This window comes from Podarcis gaigeae, assembly GCF_964106915.1.
Source record: "Podarcis gaigeae genome assembly, chromosome: 2".
Lineage (NCBI taxonomy): Eukaryota > Metazoa > Chordata > Lepidosauria > Squamata > Lacertidae > Podarcis > Podarcis gaigeae.
Window position 1 is genome coordinate 81,281,400 of NC_139679.1, and position 22,072 is coordinate 81,303,471.

Consider the following 22,072-nt stretch of genomic DNA (forward strand, 5'->3'; position numbering starts at 1 on the left):
TCACGTATTGCCTTTTTAGATGTATTGCTACAAATTTAAAGGATGACAAATGCATGTGTCATATAAAGGTACATTAGTCAGGGAGCAGTTAGTGGCTGCACTTCCTTGTTCAGGGGTACTCTCTGTGCTTTGTATGAAGTGTGAAATGGCTCCTATTTTAGCAAGCGATGATACTAATTTTCACCGCTTATTAAACAGGGATTGATGGGTTCCTAAGGTCAAGTCAGAATCTATCTAGATGTAATGACTGTGTGCCCTTTTACATATTAAAACTCATTGGTCAAGGCCCAGACCTTGCCATATGATTAAAACCATGAACGTAAAACCTCCTTATGAGCATGGTTTTTAATACCACGATTTCAACTGCAAATATGTGCTTGGATGCCTGATTCTATGTACCATTGTTTCAATAGTCTTAAGCAGAAATAACTGCACAGGATTGGAGTATACATACCTCCCACAGAAATAAAAAAGCTTGGGGGAGGGACTTCAATTTACTGAATTGTACTCTTGATATGTTTCTAGCTCTGCACTGCCAGAAATAAAAGTGACATAAAGGGGGCTGCCATATCTAAGACATTTTGAACAAAATATCTTTAATATTATTTATACTGTTAACAGCATTTATAGCAGGTAGGTCACCTACATTACTATAGTTTACTAAATGTTCAAAAGGAAAAGTCAGCAGAAGTTGTTACCTCTTTCTGACTGTTCAGATAATAGGCACTTCATATATAAATTCTAGTGAGCAGGGGAACCCTGATTCTCACTTTATTTTAAATGTTCATTTAAGATAATTCAGTGAAATATAGGGGATGGAGGCCAGACTGGAAAGAAGCTAGCTAGGTGAACCTGAAAGAGAATAACTCCATATCACACCTGTAAACCACGTGCTCAGTGGGTTTATATAAAGGAATCTGGTTGATAACTGAAGGAGAAAAAAGCATCTCAAAGAAGCTTTAAATTGAAAAGCAAGGGAGGGGAGGGACGATATTAAAAAGTCAATGATGAGAAGTTGAAGCAAATTGATAGAGAAGAAATGTGTGTGGAAGTGAATGAGACTGAAGATGATACAGCAAAACAGTAGTTGCTTTTCTTCAAAAGAAATACATGATAAGTACGGTACCTAAGAAGAGTCCTGCTAGATCAGACCAAAGGGCCATCCAGGCCAGCATTGTCTTCTTACTGTGTCCAACCAGTTATCAATGGAAGTCTGCAAGCAGAATCTGAGTGCAACACCACTATTCCTACTTGGGATTTCTAGCATCTAGGAATAATAATAATAATAATAATAATAATAATAATAATAATAATAATAATTTCACATCAAATAAACACATAAAATAGTTTTAAAACAGTACCAAAAAACCCCTGAAGATGGGTTTAAAAACAATACAAAATAAGGCCGAGACCTTTTCATCTGAAAAAAACATGATGAAATAAAAACATTCGCTGTTTCATGTCTTATCTGTCATATCTTAACAGGAATGTTCTACAGAACAAGAGCAGCCACACTGAAGCCCTGCCCCAAGTTACTGTGGAATGGGCTTCTGACATTTTAAGGACTTAAAAGGAGAAACTCCTGCGGAATGTTGTGACCTCCTGGATATACAAGGGATAGAGTGGTCTCTCAAGTAACCTGGTCCTGTGTAGGGTCTTTCATGTTGTTACCAAAACATTAAACTTGGCCTGATAGCAGATTGCCAGCCAGTGCAAATTCCATTAAAAAAGATGTTACATGCTGGGAGTAGTTTGCCCTCACAAACAACCTAGCTGCCGTGTTCTGCTCTAGCTGCAGTTTCTGGACCAGCCTCAAGGGTAGCCCCTCACAGAGCAAATTCCAGTAACCTAACCTTGTGGTTACTTAGGCATAGACAACTGTGATCAAGCCATACTCATCCAGAAATGGCTGTAGCTGCCATACCAGTTGAAGCTGGTAAAAGGCAGTCCTAGCTACTGAGGACTTTTGTACAGCAAGCACCTTCTAGAGCTGGATCTAGGAGCACTTGCAGACTATGCACCTGTTCCTTCTGGAAGAGAGTAACTTCATAGAGAAGAAGCAACTTGCCTACTTCCCAGACCTGGAAGTCACTCATCCACAGAGCGTCCATCTTGCCAAAATTAAGACACAGTTTATTAGTCCTCAGCCAGCCCATCACTCCAACCAGCCACTGATCCAGGGCCTGCGTGACCATTTCTGATTAGCGGTGGCACATCACTCCAGATCTCCTGATTACTGTTCCCAGCAGCTTCATACAGATCCTAAATAACATTGGAGACATACTACCCTGTGGCACTCCAAAATTGGGTGGACAAGAGACACTCATCCAGTGCTATCATCTGGAACTATCCCAAGACCAGAAACAATGCACAACAGTGTCCCTGATACGTGGTTTCTCTTGGAAACCATAGTTGATGGACTCAAAAGCTGACAAGAGATTGAGAAGGAGCAGCTCCCTTCTGATAAAGACCATCCACTGGGGTGACTGTGGCAGACTCAGTCCTGAACCCAAGTCTCAACCAAGATTAGAAAGAGGCTAGATAATCTGTTTCCTCTAAGAATGCCTGCAACTACAGTGGTACCTCATGTTACATACACTTCATGTTACAGACTCCGCTAACCCAGAAATAGTGCTTCAGGTTAAGAACTTTGCTTCAGGATGAAAACAGAAATCGTGCTCTGGCAGCGCGGCAGCAGCAGGAGGCCTCATTACCTAAAGTGGTGCTTCAGGTTAAGAACAGTTTCAGGTTAAGAACGGACCTCCAGAACAAATTAAGTACTTAACCTGAGGTACCACTGTATATCACTTTGATACTGTCCAGTACATTGCCCCAAAAGGGAGTATGTGACCAGGTGGTAGATGATAAATACTATCTGGTTCTGGTGGTTTTTCTTCCAGAAGTAGCTACACTACCACCTACAAAGCAGCAAGCATCACACTGCCATTTGCAACATAAAAAAGAAAAAAGCAGACATTACCCAGGAGCTTACAATCTTTTAATACTGCAGTGTAGGGACAGGTATCTGAGGGCAACAATATATGAGTGCGTGGAGAGACAATGGCCTTGGTTTTATTGTGGTGGAGGAGAAAGACTTCAGGAGCTGGGGTTAAGTAAGGGCTTCATAGGAAAGATCAGCCTGGAAAAGGAGGATGGAGGTAGAATCACAGGTGGTGTAGGAGGGCATTCCAGGAGAAAGGGGGTAGGGTAATGGTTTTACAGCCATGAACCTGAGGACTGTAGAATTCCAAAAGCAAGGGTAACTAGAGTATATTCAGGAAGAAAGTCGGTGGAGAAAAGATAGGGATGGGGAACCTGTGACCCTCTAGAGCAGTGTTTCCCAACCTTGGGCCTCCAGCTGTTTTTGAACTACAATTCCCATCATCCCTGACCACTGGTCTTGCTAGCTAGGGATGATGGGAGTTGTAGGCCAAAAACATCTGGAGGCCCAAGGTTGGGAAACACTGCTCTAGAGGACTCCCAACCCCCATCAACCCACATGGCCAGTAGTCAAACATGATGGGAGTTGCAGTTCAACAGCATTTGATTGGCCACGGTTTCTTCATCCCTGAGTTATGGATGAAATTACTATTTTTCTTCTTGGCATTGTTCCTGCAACAGGGAGAAAAATGAGAGCTTTTCTGAAGTGAACAATATTCTTTTTAAGATGGAAAAATCGTAAGTTACTACTGACTATGTTGGTAACCAATCTTTCATCTGGATATAAAGCACATTTATCACCACTTTTATCAGCTGAATATGATAAATGCACCTTTTGACTCGATAAAGGAAGCAATACAATATGTCGTTAGCTTGATTTGACTCTCTAGTTAGGAAGTTTTCTGCTGCTGGAGGTGGTTTTAACCTGCATCATTAGAATTGGAGTGAAATATATATGTGATGTCCCATAAACTACAAAGATAAAGGGATGCACATAAAACCCATGTGTTAAAAGCACGTGTGGAAAAGTGGGACATGCATATGTGAAAGAGCCACACATTAGTGTGGATGTAGGGCCCCTGCACACTGCCACTGAATTGGTAGTCCTGTTGTAGCATGGCTGGCACATTCGTCATTGGTATAGGGGCAGAACTACAGCCTCTTTGCAATCCCCTCATAAATTAAATTTGTGAGAACCCCATTAATAATAAAGAGTTGTTTGATGCTATTTTTCACTTTTGAGGTGTTTTTTAATAAAACAAAACAAAAAACTTGATCACTTAATCTTTAAAAACTGGCGATTGTACATATGTGGGTATAATGTTGCCAGAGTTCAGTCCTAATAAGGTCTATTGCTCTCAAAATGTGAGTAAAGCATAGGTCTAATTTCCCCCCACTATAATCCATGAAGTTTAGGGCAGTACTAAGCACATGAGGAAGGGTCTTCTGATTCATGGAACACAGAAAAGTTCCTTACACTGAGTCTGACTATTGATCCATCTAGCTTAGTATTGCCTATGCAAGAGGTTTGCTAACCTTTCTGGGTCCATGGGCAAATTCAGAATTCTGAAAATGTCATGAAATGGTTGCCATTGGGGGGAACATGGCATATTACAAAATGGCTGCTGTAAAAATGTGGCATAGCACAAAATGGCTGCCATATCTAAACGAGTACACAGAGAGGACCACTAAATTGTGCAAATATGGAAAATTTTAATTGAAGTTTGAAACGTATAAGTAGCTAAAAACATTACAGGAATTTTTCCAAACATTGATAAGCCTAGTATGTGCTCTTGCTGGTATTTTTGTTGTTAATATTTCAAAATATTGTATTTTAGTTTAGGAAATAAAACAATGCAAAATTGTTCCTGAACTCAATTATAGCATGACTATACATACACAATAACATATACCGGTAAAAATACACTGTTCATGTTGACTGGCTAGTAATCAAAGTATTTTACATAAATATTTCTTTATCTCAGAATGCCCACTAAATAAAAGCCTCTGGTCTTACAATCTGCAAAGACATGGCACAACAGGAAAATGGATTGGGATGTTGCATGAAATAAGCAAATGCATGAATAAGTCCTTAGCTACAAAAATATGGAACACAGGATAGGAAAGAACAGCTCCGCAGAGAGAACTTGCTAGTGTAGTAGTTGGAAAACACTGCCCCAGGCTAGTACTGTAAGAGACTTCAGAATACAGACCAGAATGGAAAAATCCAGGCAGCAATATTTCTTTAAGAAAAGATTTTATTCAATTTGGTTTTGTCAGACAAAAGCAAAAAGGGGTGCATTCAGGAAAAAATGAGAGAATGCCCACCGTCAGTCAGATGCAGACAACTTTTATGCTCTAAGGCAAAGCAACAGTTCAGCTCCCCTTTCCACCTCCCAGACATCCCCCTTTATGCATATTCATTAAAAGCTCTACCAATAGGAAAATTGGTGGCGGCCTTTGGTTCAAAGCTGCGTTATCCACTAGGTGGTCTGCAAGCTCATAAATTATCTGACCTACTTACAATTCCTGACCATCTGACCATCTGTGTTCTCACCGTTAGTCTTGTGGTGAGCTACATCTTCCTGTTGTTGCTCTCTTCTCGGTCTGTTTACTGGAATTGGGTCAACAGCTAAAGCAGGTGTGAAATGCTCTGACCACACTTGCCGCATTTACAAAAATGCTGTGTGCAGGCAGAGGAGAGAAATAGTTTTTTAGCTTTTAGCTTGCTTCTTATAAAATGGCTTCAGTCTATAAAATGGCTCCAGCCTGGCTCTCCAAAGTGGACCTCTGGTCTCCACTCCTTCATTCCCCCCTTTCCATCACGAAAATGCCGACCGGTTACGGTCTCCATTTTCGTTTTGATGGATCTATAGGTACCACATCATAGAGAGCCAGGATATGGGTACGTGTAGCTGCATTGACCAATGCTCGTATGTGAATGGTGGAACGGTTAAGTGGCAGTGGGAGAAGTGGTAGTCCACTCGTGGCATCTGTTGGGGCCAAGGTGCATACCAGACATTCTGACTTATTGGCAGAATGGGCTACCATTTCAGCCATTTGTAACCGCCTATTATAGGGGTTATGGACGCCCCATTCAGTCATTAGACGGAAAAAGTTGGCATGGGAGGCCAGGGGACTCTTTCCCGCTTTGGCCAATACACAGGTAGGTTCTCTAACCAGATTCAATTTGGTTCATGCCAGCAAGAATACAGGACCATCCAAAGAAATAGGGCAGTACATACCACTCCTACCCACCAACCCCAATATTTCCATAGTTCCTCCCACCAATACTCGGGGGCCATTCCTAATATTCTTTTACCGCTGAAGGGCCCACTGATATTCGTATTCAATTATTCGCTGGGCCTCAGGGGTGACTCTCCACCTTATTTCTGAGGCACCCACTATATGGAGCAATTTCCCTATAATCCCTAGTGGGTGGACTGGGCCCTCGTGTTGTCTCCTCAAGAGATTATACCCAAAAGGGGCTTCTCCCTCTTCATATATCACCATGCACCCACAAGAATATATCCACCCCTGCAACGGCCTGACACACGGGGTGACTATATCAAGGGGTTCTGGGCCCAATACCAAAAGTCCTAGTGGTGCCCCTAAATTTGCTGGAGAGCAAGTTTCTACGTTGGGGACGCTGCCAGCTGGCGCCCCTCCCATCCAATTCTTCCGGAACTAGGTGCCCTGTCTGTCTACTGGGTGGCAACTCTTATGCAGCCACAAGAATAGCCTGCCACATTCAAGGGTATTAGGTGTGGAGTTACCAGGCCCAGTAGTTCAGGTAGTATTCTGGGATTTTGGGAGGCTCGAGCCACCACGACAACCACAGGTGGGGCGGCAGGATTTACAGGCACCTGTTCAGTAATTTTAATGTGCACCTGATTCAGACACCCTCCCATGCAACACCTGGAGTAAGATTTGGGCCTGGTTTATCAAATGGGGTTGATATATCGCTTTACCTTGCAACCAGCGGGCTATTCCCCCACAACCACAAGAGCGGTCTAGAACTCGATAGATTTCGACCGATCCTGCAGCTCCCCGGAGGAGCCACATCCAAGTGCGCTGGGCAATGCAGTGAATAAAGAGCCACAGTGGGAGAATGGGATGCTGTACTGCGGCTGCCCTATTGAACCCTCGTTCCCAAGAGCCAACGAGTATGCCGTCTCTTACCACTGGCAAGACGAACCAGTCATAGCAGAGGTCAGCAGGCCAATAGGGTTGGTATGGCTTGGTAGGGTCAGGGCAATAAGACATAGAGCAAGTCAATAAAGAAAATAAGAGAGAAAAGAGAAAGTCTTTGTGACTGTCCTTGTGATGATTAGTCGCAGGATCTCGTTGCCTGTGGCCCAACGCTTTCCCTGGTAGCGTCAGACACAAGGTGATGATCAGTGAGTCAGCTTCAGAGGGTCAGCAGGATTTCTCTTGCAAGTCCAGACACCCTCCGACTTCTTCAGACGCGTGTGATGTACCCAGGGGATCACCTCGGCTACTTTCACCGCAGTTGGGGATGAGGGGGTCGCCAGACGCTGTCACCCAGTTGGAACTGGTGAACCGGCTCAGCGAGACTGCCGCGGGACTGCACGGTGTACGCTCGAGGGAATACCTGGAAAGGAAGCAAACACACACGACAAACACAGGGATTGCACTTGTCCTTGGGTGATGTGATCTCCCATCTGCCCCAAACTGGCGGGGGGTGTCTCGGACGAAAGAGGGTGGCCTGCCATACAAAAGTTCAAAGGGTGATAGTCTCAGTCTCTTGGTTGGCGCACAGGACACAGTTTTGGGATATAGCAGCAGTTAGTTATAGCAGCAGTTAGTTGAGATAGGTTGGGGATGTAGAGTATTCTCCCAAGGTGTGCTTTAGCAGCTGGGCTTCCCAAATGGGTGGACTCGTGGTAATTCTTCACAATCACGCTGGCCAGATGCTGGGGCACAAAAAACACGGCTGTCTGGTCCTTCCTGGAGTGTTGCTCCTTCTTGACGTGCCCACTGATGTTCATCGAGGGTGTAACGCGGTTCCACATCATCCGGAATGAGTTCTGGGATTATTCTTTTGGCATAGCCGGCATTTCCTGGAAATCTGGGCTGCCAGTTGATAAAGGTTGGCTATATAGACATACTTCTCCAGCTGCTTGGTTGTGGCATCTGGCCCCATGTGGGTGGACTCATGGTATCTCTGAATTTATCTGCTGGGAAAGGGACTCTGGGATCTATATCCTATCATCGGGGTAAGGTACCATCCTTCTTTGGACAATGTCAACTCCTGTGCATCTGCAGTGTCCCTTTCCTGCTTTGTATAGGCTGGTTTGTCAGCAGTGCTTAAGATCCCTTCTGGGACCACTGTTCCAATAACTGAGGCGGGGGCCGGTTCCCGGGCTGCTTCCTTGGTCACTCTGTCTGCCAATCGATTTCCTCTGGCCACTTCTCCTGGTCCAGTCTTGGGTCCATAACCTCAATGCAATCGTGCGTCTGCTCCTCACCTTCTCCTACCGGCAACAGGGTAGCTGGGTTGAGGGCGGTGGTGACCACTGGTGGAGGTTTCAGAGCTGCCTCACAAGCTGCATTATCTGCTTTCCGGTTGCCTCTAGTGACCATGTCCCGACCTCTACCATGGCCTTCAGTGCATCACAGCAATCTCTTCGGGGGCCCATACAGCTTCTAGTAACGTCTCAACTTCTGGACCGTATTTCAGAGCTTTCCTGTGGGCTCCAATCAAGCCCCGCTCTTTCCATAGGGCGCCATGCGCATGCAGGGTTAAGAAGGCATAATTAGAATCAGTATAGATGTTAGCCTTGCATCCAGCTGCCAATTGCAGGGCAATGCCTTTCGCTGTTGGACTTCACCTCAGAGGACAAATAACTCTTGGAGACTTTGGCCTTCTCAGAACTCTTGGAACGGCTTGCCTGGCCTGCACCCCCACTTTTGGGTTCTCTGCTGCCTGAGGAACAACTTGCAACTGCCTTCTCAGCCTTTCTCCAACACACAGTCCATCACACAGATGCGTTGAACTGTAGAAACAACTTCCCAAAGCAGCCTCAGCCCCCTCTGGGCTTGGTACTCTTTCTGGGCATCCTCTAGGCCCCTCTGGGCTTTCTGGGCATCCCACAGCCCCTTCTGGGCTTCCAGGTCCCTCTGGTCTGGCTTCTACTGCAGCCTGACATGCCGTCTTCAGTCCCTGCCACGCAACCCAGGGCTGCTCTAGAGCATCAGCCACGTCTGCTTCACAAGCCTCCACTGCGCCTGCAGACTTCTCAATGGGCTGGGCAAAGCCTGTTTCAGCCTGTGTACTTTCCATAGCTGCTTTTCTGCCAGCCAGTAATACATGCGTTTTGACCAGGCTTCCCAATTGGCTCCATGCAGCCTTTCACAGGGGTAACTCTCATGGCCTTACTGTTGCTGAGCAGGCATCTTCCTCCCCCTTGGCCACGGGTCTCTAAATGGCTGCGGCGGACCTCTCGGATCCCTGGGCTGTGAGCCATTGCCGTGGCTATCACTGCTGCCTTTTCTTTCCTGCACTACTTTTTCTCCCTCTTCTCAACATCTCCCCTTTGTTCAAACACCTTTTGGGCGGGTTGTCCCGAACTACACGAAGGGGGGGGGGGTCAGGACTGCTGCTCCTGCCTCTGCGGTGGACCTGGACTGGTTGGACCTGGACTGTTTTATGTATTACCCCAATACTTTGGCTTGACCATTACGATAGGCTCTTTCAGTTTCTCGATACTTGGTGGTCTTGCTCCTGTATCTGTCCATCTTTTGCCTCAGTTCTTTAAGACTGGGGTATAATTCATCCAGGACCTGGTCACTGGGCTCTGCCTTGTGTACTTCTGGGCTGGCTGGCAGCCCCCCCTTTCCTGCTTCGGCTCCTGGGGCCGCATATCGGGGCGGCGGTGGAGCTTTGAGGATATGGGGCTGTCCCTGTCCTCCCAAGGGGGGGCCACCACGGCACTTGGATCATATGGGGGTGGGGGGGGTTCTCTATTATCACGTGAACCTCTAGAACTTCATCCATGTTCACAAACTCATCCAAGTTAAATGGAGAAAGCTCTTCTTCCTCTTTTGGTTTTGTGCAGTTTTTTTTTAAAGAAAACTTCTAGTATTTCTCCCAACAGACACCTGCCATTGGCTGCTCACACCCTGTGTCAGCTTCAGGTGTCTGGCTTGTTTCTTCATCTCTTCCCTCATCCTTTTCTGTGGCAACTAACTTGTCAACTGTGGTGGCCACAAAGATGCAGATCCTCTCTTGAGGCTCCTCTGCCTGAGCCTCAAACTAGGGGTCTGCTGCAGTGTTCTCTGAGACACACCTGAGCACTGAGGCATCCAGCTGGTGCCTGGTTAAGGGCACCAATTAAATTGCCCTCCCTGTCTCAACTGTAACTGCTATAGGTCTGAAACCATTTCGTAGTTCCTAGCCATAGACCACCTCTCACTGGTCATCAGAGAAGCTAGGGGGCTGCTGGTGGTTTCCCTGATGTGTTCCAAACTGCCGCTGGTCACAGAGGTACCCAGCTCTTCCCTAACTAAGTTCTGGGATTTAGGTTGGCCTCCCTGGTCAAGCTGTAGGTACTATAGGGATCAAAACTATTGGAGGTCTGCAAGGCTCATGTGCTTCCCAGTTCAGTGCTGGGCTATGGAAAACTAGGAGGCTTGCCTTACTACCAAAGCCACAACTCAGGAGAGAGCCCTCCAGCTTTGCCTGGCTGAACTCTTGCCTTCATTGAGGTCCAGAGATCTGAAAGCTTTGTATGCACTCTAGTTCTGTATACTAACTTGGATAACCTAAGGGATCTCTGGAGCGATCCCCTCCATCGCTCCCAAATCTGAATCTGAGTCTGAAACTCTTCTCTAAGTAGGTACTCAGCCTCAAAAGATACTCCTTGTTGCCCTGTCCCAGCTAGGGCCCCTATGTTTCAAAAGTATTCAAAAGAACTACATTGGCTTGCTTCAGACCCCATTTTTTCAGATACTCTGCTCCTAACCGGGTTTCAAAATTCCTTCCACTCTCCACACACTTCAGGTTGTGACTTGAACGAGCTCTCGCTGTCAAGAAATGCACAACCCTGCACTCGCTTGGCCAAAGGGATGCTAAACCCTGACCGCTCATTCACAATTCATGCACTGGAGTATCTGACATACAACATACAAAACACAAACACCAATTCCCTCTGCCCCATTTCCTTCTTCCTTCTTTTAAATCCTTAAGCGTGGGTGGGTATCAGGGGCCAATCCTTCCCTTACTGCCACCAAGCACGCTGGAGATGTGATCAGGATCTCCCTTCTCCTTTGTTCAAAAAGGAGGCTTCCTATTCCCCACAGGACTTGTTTTCATCTACTCACCCCAGCCGGCTGGACTCTGTCCTGTCCTGTCAACCTCGGTCCTTCAATCCGTTGTCTCCTCTCACAGGATCCAGCAGAAGGGTCAAATTGGCTTCGCCCTCCTCCAAAGAAAAGCCTCGGTGGCGCCAGGAGCAAGCGGCCGGTTGCCCCCTTCCCCTGTGCCCTGCCTAGAAAAGGACAAAGGAGCTGCCTTCTGGTCTTTTGAGGACTTAAGGTCCCTTATCCGAGTCACGCAGGCACCAGAAATGTAAGAGACTTCAGAATACAGACCAGAATGGAAAAATCCAGGCAGCAATATTTCTTTAAGAAAAGATTTTATTCAATTTGGTTTTGTCAGACAAAAGCAAAAAGGGGTGCATTCAGGAAAAAATGAGAGAATGCCCACCGTCAGTCAGATGCAGACAACTTTTATGCTCTAAGGCAAAGCAACAGTTCAGCCCCCCTTTCCACCTCCCAGACATCCCCCTTTATGCATATTCATTAAAAGCTCTACCAATAGGAAAATTGGTGGCGGCCTTTGGTTCAAAGCTGCGTTATCCACTAGGTGGTGCTGCAAGCTCATAAATTATCTGACCTACTTACAATTCCTAGTAAAACCACATCTGACCATCTGTGTTCTCACCGTTAGTCTTGTGGTGAGCTACATCTTCCTGTTATTGCTCTCTTCTCGGTCTGTTTACTGGAATTGGGTCAACAGCTAAAGCAGGTGTGAAATGCTCTGACCACACTTGCCGCATTTACAAAAATGCTGTGTGCAGGCAGAGGAGAGAAATAGTTTTTTAGCTTTTAGCTTGCTTCTTATAAAATGGCTTCAGTTTATAAAATGGCTCCAGCCTGGCTCTCCAAAGTGGACCTCTGGTCTCCACTCCTTCAGTACAATGACTGAGGCCGAACGGCACCTGCAATTTGTGGGACTTTCTGCATGCAAAGCCCCTTACCCATATGTCCTACCCCTAAGACAGGGGTGTCAAACTCAAATTCATCGGGGGCCGCATCAGCAGTTTGGTCACCCTCAAAGGGCCAGTTGTATCTGTAGGACTATGTGTCCACTCTTTATTGTAGTTTATGGTCCCTATACCACTGTAAAGGGACACAGAAGTGATCAGTATATCCAAAGTTTACCACTCAGTCTTTTAAGCAGAATAATAAGCAGACCCCCCCTAATAAGCAGACCCCCCCTCCCCCACCACATACATCATATGTACTTACAGTACAGGAGAGAAGGGTTCAGGCAGCCGTTGGATCTGCCACATCACAGGATGGCATGCGCTCAATATAAAAACAAGTGGAGGTTTCCTGAATGCATGTAAAGTGGAGGTTTCCTGTGTAGAACGGCCGGCACCGCTAGAGGGCAGACGTTCTCTGGCTTGTAGGCTGCCGCGCATGCACTGAAGAGGCGGCTTTCTTATGTCAAAAAAAAAAAGTGAGAATAAAAGGTGAAGGCTGGTGGCGGCTACACGGGCCACATGACGAGGTCTGGCGGGCCGGATTCGGCCTGCGGACCTTGTGTTTGACACCTGTGCCCTAAGATTTGGAACATTTCCCTTCAAAAGACCCATGTTGCATACCCTCCCAAGTGTCCCAATTTTCCAGGGGCTGTCCCGGAATTACAAAAGCCATCCTGGCCTCTGATTTGATGCCAGAATGTCCCTATTTCCCTGCCACTGAGCTCAAGGAGGAGGATGTCAGCGCTTGTCCCAAGCAGTGGCTGCGAGGGGGAATCCTGTTACCTTGCCACAGCTGCTGCTGCCAGCCTCCTCCCCTGGGCAGTTTGTAACAGCTGTTGGGAAGCGGGCAAGGAGGAGAGGCTGCCACCAATGAGGCCCTGTCCCACATGATGTGCTGGCTCTGAGCAGTAGGAAGAGAGCAGGGCTGTCCTGGACGGGAAGAAACAGGGAGCATAGCGGAGCGCAAGGAGTCTTGATTATTTTTTACGCTGGCTAAACATTTGTTTTTCAGCAGACAAAGATACTTTACTTACCAAAGTTCTGTCAGACTCCTTCCTTTCCCCAGGGCTACAACTGTTTTGCACAAAGATACAGCAATTTGGGCTTTCAGAGGATCTCCTGGGCATTGTGGCTTTCCCAATCGCCAAGGCCATGTTAAAAACCAGGCTGTGGGACATAGATTGCCAGGAATTAATCTCAGCTGCGGAAAAAACATGTTCCCCTCTTTATTTTCGACTCTCCTGGGTGCAGGAATTTAACCTTAATCATTTACAATTTTTGTTTAACCCGCAAGAAGAAAGGGCTTTTTTGCTGGCTAGGTTCAATTCTAATCCTTCTAACCTCCTTTGGGGTAGGTTTGTGGGTATGGCAGAAGGAGATAGAATCTGCCCATGCGTTGCCCACCTGGTGGAAACTCTAGCTCACATGGCCCTTAAATGTAAAAGGTATGATGACCTCCGCCAACAATTCCTAGACCATCTATGTATTCCAATATGGAAACCAGAGACAGAGGTTATACGCTTCTTATGACAGGGGAGAGACCAGGAGCTCACCAAGACAGTAGCTAAATTCCTCTATTTGATTTTTTGTCGCTGAAGTACGCTACAGGATCCTGCCCTTGCTGGAGACCCACAGAGATAAAATAGATTGCTCTCCTCTTCTTCCCTTTGGCAAATGGCTGTAATGTTGAAATGGCGACGAGATCGCACTGCCTATTTATTCTGAATGTTTGTATGTCATGCCAACAAAGGTTTGATGATAATGATGATTTTTTAAAATGCTTTGTGCATCTGTGCCTAATCTTGCTCCTTCCTAAAATGTATTTATTGGTGTTTGCTTTGCTTTTCATAAATCTACCAAAGAATGAAATCAAATAAAATAAAATCAGGCTTAAGCAGTTTTCTCAGGATGGAGGGTGTGTGTGTTGTGTCCCATTGGTGCAGTATTCATGGCATTCGCCCTTCGTCCAATAGGAAATGCTATGTGCGCAGGGGAACCAAAAATAGATGGTGGTGAAGAGGGTCAGTTGGGGGGAGTGAGAAATGTCCCTATTTTCATCTGAGGGATGTTGTTGCTGCTCCCCTTGCTTTTTAAGCAAGACATTAACATATATCTTTCTACTTACTAAAATTTGCCTTCAGTTATGTGGTCACCAACTCTCTACCCCAATGTTGACACATGAGGGGAAAAAGTAATGACTCTTGCCCCCTCTATGATAAATACAAATACCTTGTAGGAAATAATGCTCTGTAAGCCATTTCTTGCTCCCTAACTTTAAAAAATCCTTCCTGTCTGTACATGGGCGTAGCCAAGGAGGGGGGCAGGGAGGGGCAACTACCCGCCCTAAATAAAAAAAATCCATAAAAATACTTAGCTAACTGAGGTTCTGCCCCCCCAAAAAAGGCCTGCCCCCCCCCAACAAAAATCCTGGCTGTGCCCATGTGTCTGTATCTGCAGTTTTACCATCAGAGCCTTCTGTAGTACAAAAGTCTTCTGTTGTTTTGATTTCCACAACATTTGCCTGTCTACCTTTGTCTCGCAGAACTTTTACACCCTTTTCAAAGCACAGTGGTCAACTTTCCTTTCCTTGCTAATTAAACAGTTTATCAAGCATTTCCTGACTAAGTTTAATAGTTACATATCCCCATATATATTGCATTGTTTTCCTCACCATTGCCTTCAAGGCTTTCTCATGGTTCTTGTTCCATTTTGTAAACCTGCGACCTTCACTTTCAAAATCTTGCTGCCTATAAATTGCCTGTTGTTCCTTCACATTTACAGATTCCCCCTTATGGCTGTCATGTCACAAACAGGATGCTTAGGCTTTGCCACTTTTAATCATTTCACAGATTTGCTGCTTTTCAATAGCTTTTACCTTTACTTTATTCTATTCAAATTGTAATACAAAAAATGCAGCATCAGAAATGAAAGAACCAATAAAAAAAGAATTAAAAACAAGCAGAAAAAAACATTAAATGGTCTCCTAAGACCATATTACTTATTTATGTATTAGTAGCACTATTGCAAGCAATGTTCCATGGCTATACTCAGAAACTCCCAAAAGTGCAATTTTGAAACTAGTTGTTTAAATCACTGCAATTTTACAATGTGTATTCTGCCACCTTGATTCAACATGGCTCCCAATCATATCCAAACACAGACAAAAACCTGCTTCTTGATCTCAGGAACCATCATGTAATATTTGGTTGCAATATCTTAAGAAAATGTAACGAACTAACAACATTCCAAATTATATGGCAGACGACAAAATTTTATCATATCTTTCCTCCAAAGAGCTGAAGGTGGTCACATGGCTCTCCAGCTTCCACATTTGATCCTCACAACAACTCCCTGAGTTGGCTAAGCTATGAGACACATACGCCATGTTATACCTGTTCCTCGTGAATAAGTACTTGATCATTTGTGTGGTGGCCCCTACACCTCTTGCCTATTGAGATGGAGAAGGACTTCACTGTGCTCTTTTTGGCGCCTGCTAAACACACTCTTCTTTAGACAAGCCTACCCAGACGCTAAGGAAATCGCAGTAATTTTAATCTGTTTCAGTATTTTAGCTTTTGTGTGTTTTAAAGTATGGTTCTATTTCCCCCCTTGATTTTACTATTTTATATTTTTGGAAATGGCTTTGTTTGTTGGTTTGTTTGACAATCAATACAATCAAGCCTTGTATTAATTTTACAAAATAAATAAATGGTGAGCTTCATAAATGAGTAGCAGTTTGAACCCTGGCCTCCTGGGTTCTAGCTCAGCGCCTTAACTGGTACACCACAGTGATCTCATGTCCACAGACCCACATTCGTTCACTGTCTTTCATGGAATCATAAAATTCGAAAGGACCGCAAGGGTCATCCAGTCCAATCCCCTGCAATGCAGGAATCTTTTGCCCAACATAGGATTTGAACTCACAGCCCTGGGGGATTTGAACTATCACAAACATGTAACTTTTATCTTCTTCCCGTTACACTTTCAATTTGTTGCCTCTCTTCCTTATCTAGTTTTATATTTTAAACTTTGTTGAGTAGCTGCCTTTAAAAAACAACAAAACCCTGCCAATGGCACTTTATAAATAATAAAAGTAATGACAGCCATGTTCATGGATAAAACCCACTTTAGGCCTGAAAAAGAGAGAAGGCTCGTTCCCTGATGAATAATGGCATTTCAACGCAGTCAGTGATGGATGCCAAAGTCAGAACTATCATCCTCTCCTGTAACTGCTTCCAATATCATGGTTGATAACTTTCAGCCACATGGCCTAGATTTAGCTTCGGATGCTAGCCGGCATTGCGGCTGCACACAGTTTATCACTGCAATATCAACGTACTATCTTCTTATTCCTGTATACTTCACATCTGTCTCCAGATGCCCCAGGATAAATATTTCATTGCTAAGGAAATAAAAATTGCCCCAAGAAAAGTAGCAGGAGTGTATACAAAATGTTTCCTCTTCCTCCAGATTTAGATATATATTAAATAGTCATTTTGTAATGCATGTTTGCAATGGCACACGAGGAAAATAATTAGTATGGCTTTATATCAAGCTGGTAAGGGTAAAGTCAAAGTTAACATATTTGAATCAATGACACAGCATACACACTAATGAAAAACTGAAAGCACTTTCTGGAACTCCATGTTGAAAACATCTGGAAAGTAAAATAATTTTGATGACACTTTTATATGGTTTCCTGAAGAAGTCCATCCTATTCAGCTAAGATCTCCTTCACCGTTATTTAGACACTTCCTCTTACATCTTCTTGCCTTATCTTCATTGTGGCTGAGACAAAATGGGTGATTTGCCCTTATAAGGTAAAGGTAAAGGTACCCCTGCCCGTACGGGCCAGTCTTGCCAGACTCTGGGGTTGTGCGCCCATCTCACTTAAGAGGCCAGGGGCCAGCGCTGTCCGGAGACACTTCCGGGTCACGTGGCCAGCGTGACATCGCTGCTCTGGCGAGCCAGAGCTGCACACAGAAACGCTGTTTACCTTCCCGCTGGTAAGCGGTCCCTATTTATCTACTTGCACCCGGAGGTGCTTTCGAACTGCTAGGTTGGCAGGTGCTGGGACCGAGCAGCGGGAGCACACCCTGCCGCAGGGATTCGAACCGCCGACCTTTCGATCGGCAAGTCCTAGGCGCTGAGGCTTTAACCCACAGCACCACCTGCGTCCCGATTCGCCCTTATAGGGGTGTTTTAATTATGGGTTTCCTTGATCCCCACCCCTTCGTTGCAAAAAAGACAGAAAGAGCTATTCAGCAATTAAAAATAGAGAGGACAACACTGAAATGGAACAAGCTGACAATATTACAAACTGATTTTCTTGATTTTTCAAAGTGAATGGAGGATGCCAGTTTGAAATTAAATGGTTAGGATGGATGCAACATACATTCATCGATTCTAAGGCGACAAATTATTGAAAACAAAGTCTTACTATTGCCAATCATAGCTTAAAGTTAGAGAAGATAAATTGTTTGATGCTGCCTTTACTCTGGCTTGAATTCTCTCAAGAGCTCTACTGGGGTAGTACAGAAAAAGACAGGTGTCTCATAGCACGTCAAGAGAGATTTTCCACATTTATAACTCTGAAATGCAGGGCAAGCAAGATTCTAGCTGCTCTGGGGTCCTGCTTACATATTTGAGGAAAAATATGCATGGATGGACACTTCGGCTTGAGCATTTTCACATGTATGTGAAAGCAGGTCATAAAATGACTAGCGGTCAACTACATATTTCAAGATAAGGAAATATTTATTCTCACCTAACTCCGAGCACAGGGATCGCAAATACAGTACCCTCCATATGTTGCTGGACTAGAGTTCCTGTCATCCTTGGCAATGCAGGCTGGGACTGCCTTGAAAGAAGCCTTGTTTAGTCAAAGAATGTGGTTGGGGTTGATTTTAGGGGGGGGGGTTATACCGGGGGGGGGGGGTTGGCAGAGCAGCAATATGTATGTGGTGCCCACCTCAGTTTCTTTGATTTGCAAATGCTCCCCTCCCACAAAAAAGAGCTGTAGGACCAGGGCCGTAGCTAGGGGGTGGTGAGGTGGGCCCCGGCCAGGGGCACAGGCGTGGGGTGGTGGTGGTGGTGGTGCAAAATCAGTTAAAATTTGTCCATAAATATATATATATCGATTATTGCCTCATAAGAAATTGTTTTAAAAAGAGGGTGAATTGAATGGGTGGAAGGGGGGGTAGGAGGAGAGGCGGAAAGAAGAGCTAATTTGTCTGTGGCTAGGGGGCGCAATCTGGACGGTTCTGCCAGGGGCGCAAGATCACCTAGCTATGGCTCTGCTGGTTTCCCCTGCCTTAGACTCTCTTAAATACAGTGGTACCTTGGGTTACAGATGCTTCAGGTTACAGACGCTGCTAACCCAGAAATATTACCTCAGGTTAAGAACAATGCTTCAGGATGAGAACAGAAATCTTGTGGCAGTGGGAGGCCCCATTAGCTAAAGTGGTACCTCAGGTTAAGAACAGTTTCAGGTTAAGAATGGACCTCCAGAATGAATTAAGTTCTTAACCCGAGATACCACTGTACTATTATCTCTCTCTCCACATCCCCAGCAACCTTTTTATTTTTGTGTGTATCTTCTGGAGTCACTAAAGAACTCATAGTGGTGTGCAGTGCTTTATTTCTTTTTAAAAAAATGTTTAGAGGTACTCTTATTCCGTCTGAGACTCAGGAAACACCGTAACGGGAAATGAGGTTGCCGTTGGGTGTGGCAACGGAACTGACGATTCACTGCACTAGAGAAGAAACAAAAAATTTAATATATATTTTTAGTTTCTGCTCCCGTTAGATTCACAAATGTTTAGGGGTATGCGTACGCTTGGATCTTCCCAGAAAAAAAAGCATTGGTGGTATGCACCCATACAATTTCAGACCTAGGAAAGGCCCAGTTAACAAAGCTTTCACACAGGACAGATGAGGGAACAGTGAAGTACTTGCAAAGAATTACACAATTCACACACACTCATGTATACTCTGGCATACTGCCTTTTGTGTACATGTGTGTTGATAGCCACCATGTGCAGTATACGTACAGGACTTGTAAAAACCCACTTCAGAATTTGTTATCATTGTGGCCTAGGGACCAGCTAACAAAAGTCAGTACTGTGGGATTCAGAGTTATTTTCCATCACTTGCTTTTTGATCATTTTTAGCTGTCTATGACAGGGATTGGACCTGAAACATTCTGCATGCAAAGCAGAAGGCTGTGGGAGGAACTCAACGTAGCACTATGGCAATTGTTCCACCAGTGCAAACATTTCAGCTTGCCAGCCAGGGAAAAAAAATCCCCCTTCTCCTCACCCCGTGCACTGTTCTCACAACCTCAGAAGGTAATGTGGGGGGTGTTAGGGGCACAAAGGGGAAAGCCTCATTGAGGTAGTGGAAGTCCTTGCGTGGGATTTCACTCATTGGTCATGTTGGTTGAATGTGGGCCTATGTTTCCTCTCTTCTTTTGCTAATGTGTTTAACCCACAACAGTGTCCAATGAAGTCCCTTTGCTAGTGCAGAGATTTGCCCCCCTGCCTGGTGCCTCCCCAGATCTGCTCCAGAGGGATGGGAGTAAACCCAGACCAGTTTAGGGTGAATGCAGGAGAGGAGAGGGAGGGTAAATTGTGTCACACAGACAAATGTTCTTGCACTACTGGAACTGCTTTGGTGGGTACCACCCAGAGTAATTTGAAAAATTGCAGATGATAAACAAGGATGCTAAGTAGATAGTAGTTTATATAGACACTGCACATACAATTCTAGCCTTGGTGGGTCTTCCTAACCTACTTTTCTAGGCACAGTGATTGGTTCTTATATATGGAAGAACTTTCAGTTATGCAATCCCCTTCCTGCTATCAGACGTGGTACAACCAGGAAAGGTTTGGCTGCCTCATCTGTGTGAAAGAAGGCCATGATAATTTAATAAACAGTTCCAAACTCACGTCTTCAGTAAAGGAAACCAACTTCAATTCACATTTATGTCGAAGCCGCAGAGCATTGCAAACACCCTTAGCAGACAGTTAAAATATTGGTAGGTAATTGTTTGAGCCATGGATGTAGAAACCAAACAGCAACTACCATTTGCCTGACCATCACCAGCTGCTTCTGGAGAGATTTGAAGAGATGCAAAATTCCAATAACAAAAGTTTTCTTTTGAAATCCTACAGCTCTTCTCTGTCCTCACATTTCCTGTGCATGTGGCCAAAATGTTCATTCCCTCTTCCCACCATCCCTTTTTGCCACCATCGCAGAGATGTGGAGGGTCTCTCTTTACATTCATTTACAAACTAAGTCAGAACTGTGGGTGTCTTTGATCTGCTCCTCCTTGGTAAAGTACAGAAGAGAAGAACACGTTGCTAAGCAACAATGTGCAGTAGAATGAAACTTGTGGAAATCAGGCAAGGCGGCTGGTGTGGGGGGAGCGAGCGAGTAAGGAGAGAATGAATGGCCCAAAATTACAAAAAAGAATGAAACAGCAATATATGCAGCAGAGAAATGGAAAAAAAACCTTTATAAGAAAATAACAGGACGATCATACAAGAATCTCACATTGGCACAACCTTAACCCCAAGGAAACAACCAAAGAAACAAAGCACGTCAGATTGACTTTAGCACAGCTTTGGACTTGAAAGGGAATCAGAGTTTTATTATAGTTATTTTTACACTAGGCAAAGTTATTTTTAACTGAGCAAGCTTAGTGGACTGAACTGACAATAGTATTGCAGCTTGAGTGTCACACACCCACATACTGTGGTGTGCAAGTGTATACACTAAAGGTCTGTGGGTACAGAACAATGCTTTTGAGTTTTTAGTGTAGCAGTATGTGGTGGGCCTCCCGAGGTGAGGTGTGGAAAGATCCTAAGGGAGGCCCAAATGCTTACATTACCCTATGTTTTTTTTTAAATTATTATTATTATTATTATTATTATTATTATTATTATTATTATTATTATTATCAGGAGATGGGGGATAACAATCATTCAATCTGTTTATTTATTTATTTATTAAAATTTGTATCCAGCCCACCACTGGAAAAACACAGGGTGGTTCACAACATAAAAAATACAAAATGAGAACACAAAATACATAATGAAACAAAGCTAAACCGATAACCCCCCTCCAACAAACAGATTTAGAAGGCCATAGAATGTTCATTCAGCCCAAGGCCTGGCTATAGAAAATATTTATTTTGCAATCCTTTTTTTGAATAGTCTCTCCCCTCCCCCCTTAAAAAATAGTAAACTGGGAAACAGAAAACCATCACAGCCAGCTAAAGAATGAATTTGCTTTTGCACTAATGTACTTACTTTCCATTTGCAGGAAGCTGGTTGCTTCTCCACAGGTCACTCAAAATGGAGATCCCTTACCTGCTGTGGTACAAACCCTTTTATGGCCTCAGCAATCCCTGGCCTTTCCAGCTGCATGTGTAGCCCAGACTGGAGAACATGAAGTGACTGAAGCACTCAAGAGAAGCACTATATATTTATAGTATCTGGGGAAGAAGGCTAGAAGTAATAGGAAAATGGTTATAAGTTATAAATGAAATATTTGGGCTGAGGTTTACCCATGAAACATTGGTAAGACTTTCTAATAACATGAATGATTAGAGGAGAGCTAGTGTGGCATAGTCTTCTTCTTTGGCAATTGCTCGTAGCCAATAAGATTGTCTTCCATGAATATGGTCTTAATGGTGTGTCCGTAAGTGACTGTGGTGGTCAATTCTGGATCCACACGTCCTTCCACCAGTGGGGACATAGGTTTCCGCATGGAAGTTGATCACAGTGAGGATTTGCCAAACATGCCTTCCTTTTAGCTCGTTTCTCCCTTTAGTC

The 22,072-nt window shown here is 44.6% G+C and overlaps 1 protein-coding gene across 2 annotated transcripts in view; it reads left to right on the plus strand.

Annotated features, from left to right (window-relative positions):
• NINJ1 (ninjurin 1) overlaps positions 1-22,072 on the plus strand; it is a 455,488-nt gene that overhangs the window by 192,492 nt on the left and 240,924 nt on the right. Inside the window, exon 1 of one of the 2 annotated variants that reach the window (XM_083727089.1) lies at positions 3,282-3,285. The exons of the other annotated variant lie outside the window; for it this stretch is intronic. The gene's annotated coding sequence lies outside the window, so the exon portion shown is untranslated. Of the gene's footprint in view, positions 1-3,281; positions 3,286-22,072 lie in introns of those variants that run through there. 2 annotated transcript variants of the gene reach the window in all.